Genomic DNA, 15,731 nt, shown 5'->3' with positions numbered 1-15,731 from the left:
TGTCACCTTTTCTCTACATGGGATTGCAGGTGCCTTTATTATCACGGAGTCCTATTATTGTGACACCTCACACAGGAAATGCACATTCTGACATTAGGCATCAAATTGCTGAAATATCCTGTGTTTTCTGTTCATTAAAGCCCTAAAGCACTATGTGCAAATTCCCTTACTTTAATTACACACCTCAGGGATGTGCAGGCCAAAAAAAAAGGAGGCAGTCAGACAAAAAGCCAGGTCTTTGCCAAAAATCCCCAGCCCCCTAAACTGGTAAACATTTATTTTCAGCTGGGAAATCTGCTATTAATTCATATAGTGGCTTTCCCAGCTGAAATAATGAGCCAAGCTAAGTGAACCAAATGTTCGCAGTGAGCAAACATGAACAGTGGGGAATCAGCCCATCTCTTATGTACACGTTTGTTCCTTCAGCAGTTCAGGAGCATTTGTACATTTCCCTTTTACCTGGAAGCCTCCCAGTGTTTATGCTTCCAGTGTCTTAGTTTTCAAGCAGAGCTTCTCTACTGTAGAGAGGTGCTTTAAGCATTAAAAGAAGAGCAAAAAACACCAAACCAAATTATTTATGAGGGCTGAAGAGCAAAGTCTCCCCACCAGCCTTGTTGACTTTGTATTTTATCTGAAGGCCTTAAAAATCAGAATGAGCAAAAACATGAGATTTTGAGGGAAATGCCATTTTGGAATTTTTTTTTTTTTTTTTTTTTTTTTGCGGGCAGGATAAAAGTTAACACGAATTCTAAACTTATAAACATAAAGATTTATTGTTCCATAAAGCAAACTAGGAATTAAGCTGCATTATAAAAGGCTTTTAAGTTTTTCTGGGAGACTTTCTTCATTTCCATTTCATGACAAAGCTTTAGAATGTGGAAAATAAGAAAGGAAATAGCTACCCACAGGCACCATATGCATATGACAAGGTAGAGTGTTATTTACACTTTGAAGTCGGATTCTGGAACAGAAAGCTGCCCTACGTGTATGAAACTGAATAGAAAGCGGTTTGTAGAAGAGCATGCATGAAGGCTTCATGGAAATCGAAGAAGGAAGGAGAAACAAATTAACATGAAATAACAAAGTAGAAGAGTCAGTCAGTATATTAATTCCAATGACAATGCAGAGTATCTGCTCAACAATTAACATTTAACATGTTTCTTGATATAACAGAAGTTTAAAAAGTCCCAAACCCAACTCAGTTACCGATATAATCCATAATTGCAGTTTTGATGCCTCTCTTACTATAAGTGTGGATGCAGAGTTTTAATTTATTCTCAAAGAATAAGATGGTTTACATTTTAATGAAGGTGTGGTTTTTATATTATAGCAAACATGATGAAAAGTAGCTTTTAATTCACAGCCCTTTCAAATCAAGGTTACCCACCTCCAAACCCTGTTCTTAAATGAAAATTTTAGCAGATACATGAGTTTTTAGCAATGAATAAATGAATAAAATGTATGAGAAAATTTTTTTTTTTTGTTCTATAAGCAGCAGCATTGCCCTATTAATTTTGACAGACAACTTGGCATGAGCCATTTTAAAATCCAACATGGGATGAAGTTATGCCTTACTAGTCTCTCTACATTTTTGTCAAGAGATGAACATTTTGCCAGATTTTTAATAATATGCCAAGAGCTTTGTCAGCCCGTTTATTTAGCCCGGCGTGGCGATGCCAGTTTTTGTCCACCACCCCACTGGGTGTAACACTGCCCGTCACAGCTCACATAGCTCCTCCCCTGCAATTAGACAAAGTCAACACAGCAATCACTCCCCACCGCCCTGAGGTACCTGCACTATCAACAGTGCAGATTCCAGAGGCTTGAACAAGCTTTGCTTTGTCACTGCCTCCCCATCCCAATTAGGACTTTTTTTTTTCTTTTCCTGCCCAGGCAATTTAGCACCAACACCATGGGTGGACCAGATAACTCTTTTAAAAAGCGCGTTTAAGGCATTCTTCTGCCCCTCCCCCCTCCCCCAGCCCAACCCAATCAATTCTTTCTCCACCCGGTTTTCACCACTTCCTCCACCACCATCCGCCCTGGGCTCCCCTCTCTCCTCCCCCCTAAAACAGCCCTCTCAGAAGGAAATAGGAGACTGCAAGAAGGCAGCTCCGAAGCCTCTAACTAGTTACCATGCCGACTGCAGCCTGTGCTGAGGAATGTGCTGCTGCCACACTGAACTCAATGAAAAGATGAAGAAAATGCGCAGGCAATACTAGTTTGGCGGCGATGCCGGGGAATCTGAGGCAGGGCTGTTGGGATGGAAGGATCTCACTGCATGCAATTTGCAAACATGCCAACTCAATAGCATGTGATAGGCACTGGATGGCATTTAGAGGTCTTGGAGTCTTTAAGGGCTGGCAAGGAATAAGCGCTCGATGGGAAATCTGCCTTGGGAAACAATGCTTGCCCCTTAGAAATAGGCGCTTTATTAATTTTAATAACAACCTGTGCAAAATGCCAAAAAAGATTGACCTTTGCATATAAGCCTTCCACTTCTCTGTCCAATCATTACACCTCCATGAGATTTATCCGCAACTTACTTTTGACTGGCCAAAAAAAAAAAAAAAAAAAAAAATCTGACTTTCTGTCCTAAAAGTCATGAGTAGAAAGCATATGACACCAGGGCTGTGTTGTCAGGAACTCTGATGGAGCCGTAAACCACAAACAACCCTTCTTGCGCCATCCACTGCGCAGAGGAGCCTTCCTCTGTGAGGAGAAAGGTGGAGGCAGAAGGCAGTCCAGGTAGAGCAGGATTGGAGAGTTGGAGAGATCTGGAACTTCCCATCCAGGGGAGGAAGAGTAGGGTCTATGCTGTGGCACTTCTAGGGAGTCTTCCTGGGTCTGGAGAACTGAGCTACCAAGAAACAATTCTTAGTTCAAAGGTGCCCTTGGGATGTTGAAAGGAAATACAGGACCACCATGGGGGCTAGGTCCACTCCAACAAAATTCTTTTTTAATTGAATGTATTGAGGTGACATTGGTTAATAGAACTATATAGGTTTCATACAGATGATGTATTACAATTTTATAATACACCATCTGTATATTGTATTGTGTTTGCTACCCTAAGTCGAGTCTCCTTCCATCACCATTTATACCCTCTGTACAGAATTCTACCTCCCGCCACTCCCCTTTTCCTCTGGTAATCACCGGACCTTTGTCTGTGTCTATGGGTTTTTTATAATTTTTATTTTTTCTCTTTTTGCTTAATCCCTTCATCTTTTTCACCCAATCCTCCAACCCTCCTCCCCTCTGACAGCTATCGGTCTATTCTCTGTATTCTATGTGTTAGTTTCTATTTTGTTCATTAGATTCCACATATAAGTGAGATCACATGGCATTTGTCTTTGACTGGCTTATTTCACTTAGCATAATGCTCTTTAGGTCCGTCAAAATTGTTATCCAAAACACCTCTTCCTGCCTCCCGTTCACGTGAACCAGACTACCTTGGATTTCCCAGAATGAAGGGGACATTGTTTTCAGAATGAGGATGACTCAGGACTACTACTTATACCTCACATTCAAATGAGTAAAATTCTTTTTTCTTGCCTTTTCAGTCTTCCACATCAGTTGATTCCAAACTGTCCTGCACATCACTGGCAAATAGTTTTCCATGCTTGCCAATTCCACCCTGTCTTTTCATTGCCCACAGCCTCCCTATGGCTCCTCATTGCTATGGCAACCACATGTCCTGGATTTTTCAGGACATTTTGATTTCAAATATTCTGTCATGTGGTCAGACCATGTGTCAGATCATATGCCAAAAGATATCTCCTGGTTTTGGTTTTGAAAATATTGTCACTATACCCATTGCTCCCCAGCTATGTCTATCCTTCCTTTTCTAGCAAACTATAAAGTAGTGCTTCTCTTTAAATATAATAGCTTTTATGTTTGCATAGTGTTTTGCAGAGTGCTTTCACATAACCATTTTGATGGATCCTTTCCTTCCTTTGAAGTAAGACAAGATAGGAGACATTATTTCAATTTTATAGATGAGAAAATTGGGACGCAGAGTAGTGAATTGATTTTCTATCATATCTATAGTGGCAAAATGATTAGAATCGCAGTCTCCTGAGTCTAATGTCTTTTATCTGTAACATGCTGCTTCCAAATATAAATGTGATGCTTTGTACTCTAGGTTTGTTTGCTTATTGTCCCTGAAAGACTGTCTTTGAGGGGCCCATGTGACTGTAGATGAACTATTTCCTGATTTATGCTACATATCAGCTCACAAAGTTGAGTAAGAGTTGGAGGAAAGGCTTTAAGGTGGTAGAAGTGGGGGCTGAGATGTTAATCAGCAATGTCATATGTAACTTAAAAAACAAGAGAGAAAGAGAAGAAGGGAGGGGGAGAGGGAAAGAGAGAGGAAGGAAGGGAGGGAGGGGGGAGTAAGGAAGAAAGGAAGGAAGGAAGGAAGGAAGGAAGGAAGGAAGGAAGGAGGGAAGGGAGAGAGGGAAAGAAGAAAGGAGGGAAGGAAGGAAGGAAAGAATTCCAGGGAATCTGTCGGACAGTTACACCAGCAATATGTCTAAAAGACAGACTCATCTAGTACATGACTAATGATATTTGCAAATATCTGCTTCTTAATATTCTTCTTTATTATTAAAATTTCTCAATAATAGCATTGTGTTAAATTCTTTCTAGCTAATATGTTATATGGTGCTAGATACTATATAAAAATAAAATGAAAAAAGGAGAGAAATGCATATTATTAGCCTAATTATCCACTCATGTACTCAATAACTAATTTGCAAATATCAAGCACCATCTACGTGCCTATACTTAGATGGTAGAGATAGAGTGGTGATATCTCAAAGCTTATAGTCTGGTGATAATTATTGATTGTGACAAGTGCTACAAAGAAGATACTAGTAAACAGGATGATGTGATCAAGAGAACTGCGGGAGGCTGGGGGGTACTTAAGGAGAGCCACTTCAGAGACAGTGGCCAGGGAAAGCCTCTCTGAGGAGGTGGTGTTTAAACTGACACTTGAAGGGTGATAAGGAGCCAGAGTCATGCAAGGAGCTGGGGGGGGGGGGGGGGGGGGAAGCATTTCAGAAAGTGAGAATCAGAAGCACAGAACCCTGTACTTGTTATGTTCCACGTGACCAAGCAGATGGGGGCTGGAGGAATGGTATGACAGCCATAGTAAGTGGTTGGGACTATATTCTATAGTAAGAGCAATAGAAAGCATTGAAGCTATTGAAGAGAGAGACCTGTAGCTAAGATTTTTCTAGGGAAAACCTGCAATACTACTTCTGGACCCCATTCTTAGCCTACAGGCCCAAGTCTACAGAAGCAATGCTATAGGAAGAATATCAGAACGCTTGGGGGCTGTTTGTGCAGCATGATGAAGTTCTTCACCCTCTAAAAATGTTCAAAACAGAATTTTCATGCTGGATTTCAAACTCTGGCCTCATTAGCATCCCTCACATGCCAAGTTCTATATCATCTAGGCATCTTACCTCAAGATCAATAACGTTATCCAGAAGTGGGAAGGCAACCAAGGTTAATTTGAGAGGAGAGGACATGAACATAGGAATAGCAGGCAGATTGTTTCTGGGTAGACAGGGATGGAAAGGATTTGTTACTAAGCAGAGAAGAGGTTTAAATTCTAATTGTTGATATCTTCAGCCTTAATGTTTTGCCAGAGAAAAGACAGGAGGAGGCAGTGATATGTGACTGAAGCTTTTTTGCATAACAGTTTACTACGGAATCAACTGGCCAGGCTGGGATTTTAATTTGGCTGTGATTCTAGAAAGGGCAGAACATGTGTGATGAGCATCTCTTTCTGCTGCAATCCACAGTGATGTGCATAACAATCATTTCAGTGAAAACTTTTAGTCAATTCTCAGACGCTCTTCAATGGTCAGACTCATGCATAGGACACTACTCACAGGTTTTCGTTTGCAGCTGGGTGTCGGCATTCAGTTGCACATGTTCACGGAGGATAGTCACAGATGCTTACATGATCATTCCAGGAAGCTCGCCTGCTGCACAGTGGCATAGTATAAGGCCAGGACTCTATTTTAGAACAAACACACACAATGAAATGTATGACTTTCAGTCTATACTCTTTATTTGTTGGGAGTAAAGTAGCAAATCAATTTTAGAAAAGGAGTAATGGTTGGATGATTTATATTTAATTTGCTACAGTGTTGGTGAGAAAAAGACTCAATGCCAATTCAGGCTATGATCATGGCTTCCTTAGTTCTTGAAGGAATATATTTAAGAGCAGATGCACAGCAAACTCAGACATAAATAGCTTGTCAAGAATGTCTATTCCAAAGTATCTCCTATTGAAAAACGTGAAAGAACTGGTTTATGTGAGTAAATGTTCTTATCATTGTGCTACTTCCAGAATAAGCATCTTAGACCTAGCTTAATAGTCTCACAAGAACACAGAGAGCCCACGTTCTAAAGGCAGCCTTAGCATGCTGTAATGTCAGGTGGACTTTATGGTTTATTCATGTACTGGTTAAGCTCCAATACCTAACCACTCATTTGTTAAAACACACATAGTAAAAACAAATTTTATTTGAAGAATGTTGGTTTTCCCATTTTGCTCTTTGGATTTGAGTCTTTTAGATCACATAGTATAAGGCAAACAAACACTTAAAAGCATGTTACTTCACACTTGTATTGCTTTTTAATTTATTTAGTTTAAAAATAAAGCTCTGTTGTGCAGTTTACTAACTAAGAAAAAGTATAAAAATTTACAGAATGGCAATGCTCTATTCCCCAGCTGTGGGGCTATATCTTAAAATGTTCTTAAAATGAAAAATTAATTAAATTATTTTTAAATGGGTGACTGAAGTTTTCTTTATTTATTAGTAAACTAGGGGCCCAGTGCATGAATTCGTGCACCTTGAAAGGAACTGTGGGCCGCGAGGCTGCGGTGGGCACAGGGGTGGGTCTCGGCCCATCCTCTGCGCTCCCACCCCACCCCTCCCACCAGGGTCCCCAGTCCCCTGTGCCCCGCTCCCACTGCCACCGCTCCCATGTGCTGATAGCACAGAAGGACTGGGGCTAGCACCAGCAGTGGGTGTGAGCTGGGCCAGCACCGGCCCAGTGACAGGTGTGAGCGCCTGGTGGGACCGTGCTGTGGGGGAGCAAAGAATTTTCAGTAATTTTCAGAGGCTCGCCCCAATGACGGCAACCAGCGCCCCATCTTGGTCTGGTGCCCCCACTCACCTGCTCCACCATTCCGCCACAGCCAATGCCCGCCATGTTCTGTGCGTGCCCCCTGGTTGTCAGCGCATGTCATAGCGACTGCTTGTTCCGTTGTTCGGTTGTTCAGCTGTTTGGTCTATTTGCATACTAGGGATATATATATATATATATATATATATATATATATATATATATATAGTTTTGAATACCTACTGTGTGCCAGGTACAGGGCTAGGATCTAGAGAAACAGCAAGGAGAGCAACCAGTGATTTTAGGAGGAAATGTGAAGGTACAGACCTGGGATAGAAGGCAATCTAGAAAGGCACAGAAGGCTTCATATAAACTAGACCTTGAGTATTCCTGCCAGTGATTTTAAGCAGCAAGTAACTAAGCATGAACGTTCTTCATGTCAGTAGTTATGATGCTCTGCTATGAAAGGGATTTCTTCCAAATTGCCTCATTATATGTCTCACAATAGATGACATTCAGATAGTCACAGTTCACATATTCTACTGCTACATTAGATCCCTGCCCACCCCCCACCCCCAGCCCAGTTTATTTCCCCCATGGCTTGATTTTTACTAGGATAATTTTTTTTAATTTTTATATGTTGATGACAGAGAGAGAGAGAGAGAGAGATTTGTTGCTCCACTTATTTATGCATTCATAGGTTGGTTCTTGTATGCACCTTGACCAGAGATTGAACCTGAAACCTTGGTGTATTGAGATGATACTCTAACGAGTTACCTGGCCAGGGCTTAACCAGGAGAATTTCATAGTTTCTTCTGTCCTAATATTTTGGCATATTTGTTACTCCTCAGAGTATAACTTCCTCTGAGAACACTCTCAATCTGAAAGCTTTGGAGACCAAACTGGGTGGTGGTAGAAAGGGAGACAGGAGGTGTGTGGAGGGGTTGAAAATTCTTTGGGAAAATAACTTCTCTCCCTGGATGAAAATTTCCCCATTACTCTGCATTCCCTTGGATCTGTTCTAGTTCTGCCATTTAGTGAAAACTCTGAGAATATGCCGGCTGCCACTGTGGAGAGAATGGAGAGTTTTGGTGACTTAGAAAATAACCATTTGGTATTCAAGCATCTTTATTCTGTCCAAAGGCAGTTCACAACGATTCAATCATGACGTTCGTGCACTGAGATAGACACCTTTCTAGCCATGAACCAAATTTAAATGTGTGGTTATTTTCTTTGTTTCTTATCCAAATGAATATGAGAGTTTCTCTCAAGAAAATTCTCAACTCTCCCATGCCAGGTAGTTACTCTGCCAAATGTCTTGGAGACCTTCAAGAAATGTGTCTGGGTAGGCTTGCCAGATAAAATACTGGATGTTCATTTAAATTTGAATTTCAGATAAAAATTTAAAAAAATTGGTGTAAATATGTTCTGTGCAATGATTGGAACATGTTTATTATAATTGGGAGAAAAAGCTATTCATTCTGTCTTGTATTTTAATTTGCTAATTCTGGCAACTCTATGCCTGGGCAATGGACACCAAGTCTTCGCATGATGGTACCAACAGAGAGACTGGCTAATCATTTTAAGGCACTACTGTCAGCCTAGTTCTGGTGCCATCAATAGCAGCACCATCAAAACAGTTTATGAAGCACCCACATGCTCATCAAAATTGTGCTGGTTGCCATGCCGAGTTAGTTAAGTGGACATGGTCCTTTCAATCTAGAAAGGCAATAACAGGACAATGTCAACAGTGAGGAACAAGATAAAAAGAAAGGGCAACATTAAAAAAACTTGAAAGACATCAAAGGAGTATATAAATCAATAAAGTACTCCTATTGTGTGGACAACTCGTTGTTAGGAACTGACACAAGACCACAAACATTTCACGGAGGTCACTGGGCAACTATTGACATCTTCTGTTTAGAGGTAAAACAATGACCTAGAAGTAAAAGAATCTCTGCTCCGTTTAACTCCCAGAATCCCCTTAACTCCAGAATCACCTCAACTTCTCATCTCTGCAAGACAGTTCACGGGATTAAAAAATATATGTACATATGAAAGGACACATGTACACACATTACTATATGCACATAAATATATAAGGGAAAATGAAACCTTTGATGCCATCTGAAAATTCTCACATATGTATGTGCACCAGAACTGGTCAGTTTGCCATCAGTAATGACTGAAGTGGTAACTATGTTCAGATCAACGGTGCAGATGCTGCAGTGGTGACTAAGATGACTGGAATAACCTGGTCCACTGTGCCTAGTCTTATGGTGACCTAGCAGTCACTTATCACACTTAAAAAATTGATCTAAAAGATTGATTTAGTATGTCCACATTTAAAATTGAGGTGCCCTGAAAGATTATCAAGGATTAGCTATACACTAGAGGCCCGGTGCATGAAATTTGTGCGGGGGAAGGGGGGACTTGTGGTGGTGTCCCTCAGCCCAGCCTGAGCCCTCTCGCAATCCAGAACCCCTCGGGTAGGGTCCCTAGGCCTGGCAATGATCAGGGCTTACAGGGGCTTTCCTTCCTCCAGCTGCTGGCAGCTGGCCTCTCCCCCACCACTGCCACTGCTTGCCACCTGTGCGGTGCTGTCTCCCCCACCCCCTGCCACTGATTGCCTCCCTCAGTGGGCAACAGGCATGGGGTGAAATTGCTTGGCTGGCCTGAACCTCCCTCTTTGGGGTGATTGTGGAGCCCCCCTCCCTCATCAATTGCCCCACTGGCTGGTGGCTTGGGCCTCCCTTTGCGGGGTGACTGTGGGGCGAGGATGGGGCCTCCCAACCAATTGCATGGCACCTGCCTTGGCTGGCCTGGCACCAGTGCATGTCATAGCGTGGTCATCCAGAAGGTTGCCTGGATGGTCATTCTGCTATTTGGTTGTTCGGTCGATTTGCATATATGCTTTTATTATTATAGATTTTCTTATATTATTTTCTTTTTTGAAATATGTTTTGTTTATTGATTTTTAGGGAGAGAGGAAGTGAGAGAAAGAGAAACATCAATGTGAGAGAGAAGCATTGATTGGTTACCTCCCGTATGCACCCCTACTGGTGATCGAGCCCCGAAACCTGGGCATGTGCCCAACATGGAATCGAACCTGCAATCTTTCAGTGCAAGGGATAATGCTCAACCAACTGACTCACACTGGCCAGGGCTTATATTCTTTTCTAATTATAAAATTGATTTATAACAATTATAGAGAGTTTAAGAAAACAGGTAAGATAAAAGATAAAAAGCAATCATAATCTCACATTTTTGAATTTCTCTTTAAAATTGTTAATTATGACACATCTCATATACCTCCAAAAGGTCAGAAAACAATGTACAAAATTTGTCTCTGTCCACCACCAACATTAAATACATATTACTGTTATTATTATTACTTAATTCAGATTTTTATATTTTTGAAATAATTCTCTATTTCTTTTAAAGGAATAAAAAAGACCTACCTCCATTCCTTCTTCACTGTCCTTCCTTGCCCAGGGTTGGCCACTGCTCTGAGATTGTTGTCTATCCCTCCCACAGATGCTTTTAACAATATGTTTATAGATAAAGAAAGTATTGTTTTGTGTGTTTTTTAAAAAGAAATACTGTACTTTTTTTGGAATTTGCTGTTTTCACCTACCATCATGCTTTAAAGATTATTTATGTTAATGCTTGTAAAACTAATATATTCATTTTAACTGCTATACAATATTCCATTGAGTGAATGTATCCATCCCTACACTAAAGGACATTTAGAATGATTGCACATTTTTTTCTCTAATATACACAGTGTAGCAATGGGGTATCCCTATGTGCACATGTTCAAGAATTTTTTTAAAAAGATAATATTTAAAAACATGAGAAGCTTCAGTTTTATGGATTTTGAAATTGCTTTTCAGAGTGATGGTGCTAATTTATACTTCCAATAGAAATGGACAATAGCTAATTGCTCCATATCTTTAAAAACTGTTGGTATTATCAGATACTAATGTTTGCCGGTCTGATGAGTATGACATATGTCTCATTGATTTAGCTTGTATTTCATTAATTGTTAAGAAAGTTGAACATATTGTTCATATGTTTACTTGCCATTCAAGTTTCTTACTTTGTTCAACGTGCCACTATAGTCTTATAATGAAAGTTCAGCCCTGACTGGTTTGGCTCAGTGGATAGAGCATCGGCCTGCGGACTGGAGGGTCCCAGGTTCTTTTCCGGTCAAGGGCACGTACCTTGGTTGTGGGCACAGCCCCAATACGGGATGTGCAAGAGGCAGCTGATCGATGTTTCTCTCTCTTTGATGTTTCTAACTCTCTATCCCTCTCCCTTCCTCTCTGTAAAAAATCAATAAAATATATTTTTTTTTTTTTAAAAAAAAAGAAAGTTCACTTGGCAACCAGCTTTTCACACTTTATAAATCGATTCATAATTTTTATTTAAATTTTTTTCTCACTTGTTTATTAGGAGTTCTTTTTTGTTTTCGGGGGTGTTTGTTGTTGTTTTATGGCTCGGATGCATATCCATGGATCTTCTCCATGCCCTGCCAGCTCTCAGAACGTCCTACCACGGACTGTGCTTGCCAGGGAGGGGACCCTGCTTTGCACTGTGGATGCAGCCTTTGCAGGGAGCTCAGAAAGCAAGCAACCTGAATTTGCTGGCTGGTTTCTGCAAGAACCCAGTGGCAGGATTTTACAGCTAAGGAAACTGAGGCCTAGAGAGGTCCCAAAGCACAAAGGAAGCGGCCAGAATTCAAACTTTGGTCTTTCTTAAATCTCCACATGCTTTAACTACCATGCTATTAAGCAAAATTGAAGTAAAGCTGTGGGTTTAATAAGTAGTATCATGGTGTTATCTTAACTTAGCAAACTGAGAAACTAAGGCAGTAGGTTGATAAGATGACCTGCATTTTTATTACAATACTAGAGGCCTGGTGCATGAAATTCGTGCATGGTGGGGGGCGTCTCTCAGCTTGGCCTGCACCTTCTTGCAGTCTGGGACCCCTCGGGGGATGTCCTACTGTTGATTTAGGCCTGCTCCCATGGGATTGGGCCTAAACTGGCAATTGGACATTCCTCTCACAATCTGGGACCACTGGCTCCTAACTGCTCGCCTGCCTGCCTGCCTGATCACCCCTAACCACTCTGCCTGCCTGCCTGATCTCCCCTAATTGCTCTCCTGCCTGCCTGATTGCCCCTAACCACCTCTGCCTTGGCCCCCGGAATGACATCCAGAAGGTTGTTCAGCTGTCTGGTCTAATTAGCATATTACACTTTTATTATTATAGATGTTCAGCCATACATTTATTTTTACACATTCTACTTGGGACTCATTATGGTTCATGAATTTGAGGATTCATGTCTTTTAATTTTGAAAATTTTTCGCCATTCACTGTTTAAATATTTTGTCTCCTTCATTCTCTCTTGTCTTTCCTTCTGGAATTTCTAATAATAAAAGGTGGGATATACTAGTATGAGAAATAGAGAAATGTTGACAAGGTAATGAAAAGGCCTATAGTCATCTATCTGTGCATCATTCTGAATCCTTCAGGTCTATTTTCTAGTTCATTGATTCTCATTTCACTTGAGTCTAGTCTACTATTTAATAAATTTATTTCTTTTAAAAAAGAAAATACTTTTATTGATTTCTGAGAGGAAGGGCGAGGGAGAGAGAGACAGAAACATAAATGGCGAGAATCATTGATCAGATTCCTCCTGCATGCCCCACACTGGGTTGAGCCCACAACCCAGGTATGTGCCCTGACAGGGAATCAAACCTTGACCTCCTAACTCATAGGTCAATGTTCAACCACTGAGCCATGCCAGCTAAGCCAAATTCATTTCTTTTTAGTAAGTGAAAATTTTATTTCTAGAAGTTTCCATTTTTTCCCCTCTATTCTAGCTATATGTTTTTCATAGTGCCCTGCATTTGTGATTTTAATTCCTTCTTATATGGTTTAAAACACACTTATATCACTGCTCGTTCTATTATTTGAATTTCTTGGGGGTCAACTGCTGCCAAGTTTTTTTGTTTTTGCTTGTCTATTGTGTCTGCTTGACTTGAGAATACAGGAATGCTTATGATGTGCTTTGATTGTGAGTTCATCTCCAGTGAGACTGTATCTGTGGGAAACCTGTGGGTCCTGGGTTGAGGTACATCTCCACTGAGCAGGTACTTTTGCCCGGCAGCTAAGTGGTATCACGGAATCATTGAGGGTCATCTCAAAGGCTGACTACCACTGGCCTGAAACCACTTTTTATGTTGGTCTCCACATTTTTGGCTTCTCTTACCTTGTGGTATGAATTCCAGAGGAGATTATTTTCCCACCAAGAATTGAGGAAGATTCCGACAAATTTCCTTATTATTTCTCAGTGTCATTGGGCAGATTTCCTCCCCAGTCCTTGCTTTCACTGAAGGTCAGAGTCCTGGTTTTATGCCAGGGTCTTAATTTCAACTCCCCCTTTTGCTCTAGCCCAAAGTGTTGTCTTCTGTTCTTATTTGGGTGTTGAAAGTCAAGTTTCTGTGTTTCAGAGGCTTATACTTTCCCTTTCTTCCTTTGATGTTTATCTTATGCATTTAAAATATTTGTGTATTTTGTCTAGCTTTTCTGGGTGTTTGTAGGGGGAGAGATTGTAGGTTATCTAGTTTTCCACCTTACCACAACATGTCTTTGCCCACGGGACTATGGCAAGAAACACAAGTTAAATTATCTGCTTGTACCTGAGCTGTTTATGTATCTGCCACTCCTCAAAAGGGAATGGCGGCTCCCAGGCACACCTTGAATGTGGTGAAATTCATCTCTAGCACCTTCTCATTCAGAGCTTCCTCTTCCACCTCTCCTGTCCTCTGCTGCATCTTGCTAGTCTTTCCTCACTGGGCCCTACCCTTCCAGGATGCTCCAAGCTCCTTCTGGGACTTCTCATCGCTGTGCTTTTCCTCCTGCTTTTTGTGGAAACCTGCCTCACCAGTATCTCTGCACTGTCCAAAGTGCCCAGGTGACAATTAGCTAATCTGATAAGCTCATTCATGCTAATGTGCTAATGAAAGAGGCCTAGAGAAGATGGCTGTCCTTCCCCTACCTCCTAATCAGGGCCCTTCTCCTGCCAGGTAACATATGTGCATAGCAGCAGTGATCTTCCAGAGACCGTGACCTGGCTGCAGTGGTCTAACCTGGAGGATTGACGTTAATGGGATGCGATTTTTAAGTCACATAGGAGGGACAGCTGAGTTGGGGCAGGCAGGAGAGGGTTAGAGTCAGGCAAAAATGACCCTCCGATCATGACATGTGTTTCCTAGTGTGGGGGCTGCATTAACCCTTTGCATACCTAAACTGCAGAGAATAAGGAAGATTTCTCAGAATATCCCTTTGCTAAGTCAAAATGATTCTTATTGAAAACCCCCGTAAGACAAGAACCAGGACCGTGTGGGGTTCATTACTATGCATTCTGACAGTTTCATTTTGCTGAGTCCATAAGAGAAGTCTACTCCCCTTAAAGAAGATGGATGGACAAGAAAGAGATGGGTTTTGTAATTGGAGGCCAGAATTTGCAGGGTTCCTTTAATTTTATTTATTTATTTATTTATTTATTTATTTATTTATTTATTTAATCCTCACCCAGGGACATTTTTCCATTGATTTTTGGAGAGAGGGTGGAAAGAAGAGGGAGAGAAAGAAACATCAATGTGAGAGAGACACATCAATTAATTGCCTCCCTCATGAGCCCCTATCGAGCCTGCAACTGAGGTATGCGCCCTTCACCAGAATCGAACCCAGAGACCCTTCAGTCCAAGGGCCAATGTTCTACCCACTGAGCAAAGCTTGACTCTTCTCTTTAGACAGAAGAGACAAGGACTAGTAGCTGTTTATCCCCTCCTTCTGGGCCTCATTCTATTAGGTCTCAATTTCTAAAAGGGAGGTTGTCAGCTCCCAGGAAGTGAGGCTCTCCTCTCTCCCTTGCGATTTCCTTACACTCTGCCACTCTGCCCAAACCTTTTATTAAACTCTTTATTTAAGTCCTTTTATTTAACTCTCCTCAACTTGTCCTAATTTGAGTGGCCATCTGTTTCCTGCTGGGAAGCCTACTGATAAAACACCTAAATTCTTGCTTTTATTTTTTGGTATTTTTTTTCTTAAAGCAAAGGTTTTTTTTATTATTGTGATAAAATAGACATAACAAAATTTATCATTTTAGATGTACTGTTCAGTGGTATTAAGTACATTAACAATGTTGTGCAACCATCTCCAGAACTTTTTCATCATCCCAAACTAAAACTCTGAACCCATTAAATAATAGCTCTCCACGCACACCGCCCCCCCCCCCCCCCCCCGCCCCCGCAGCTTCTGGCAACCTCCATTCTACTCTCTGTCTTTATCAATTTGACTATTCTAGGTCCCTCATGTAAATGGAATCATACAATATTATTTGTGTGTGTCTGTCTGGCTTATTTCATTTGGCATGATGTTTTCAAGATTCATAAAAGGTATATGTGCATTGATACAATAGTCAGATCCATGGGGGACAATATTGGTTCCCCTCTATAAGCTTATAAATCTTTCAGATATTTGTGGACAACGTCCCATGGAAGGCAGC

This window comes from Myotis yumanensis, unplaced genomic scaffold (assembly GCF_028538775.1).
Source record: "Myotis yumanensis isolate MYYU_CA2020_CCGP unplaced genomic scaffold, mMyoYum1.0.hap1 SCAF_1, whole genome shotgun sequence".
Taxonomy (NCBI): Eukaryota; Metazoa; Chordata; class Mammalia; order Chiroptera; family Vespertilionidae; genus Myotis; species Myotis yumanensis.
The sequence above is the reverse complement of the archived record's forward strand: the minus strand, read 5'-3'. Positions refer to the sequence as shown.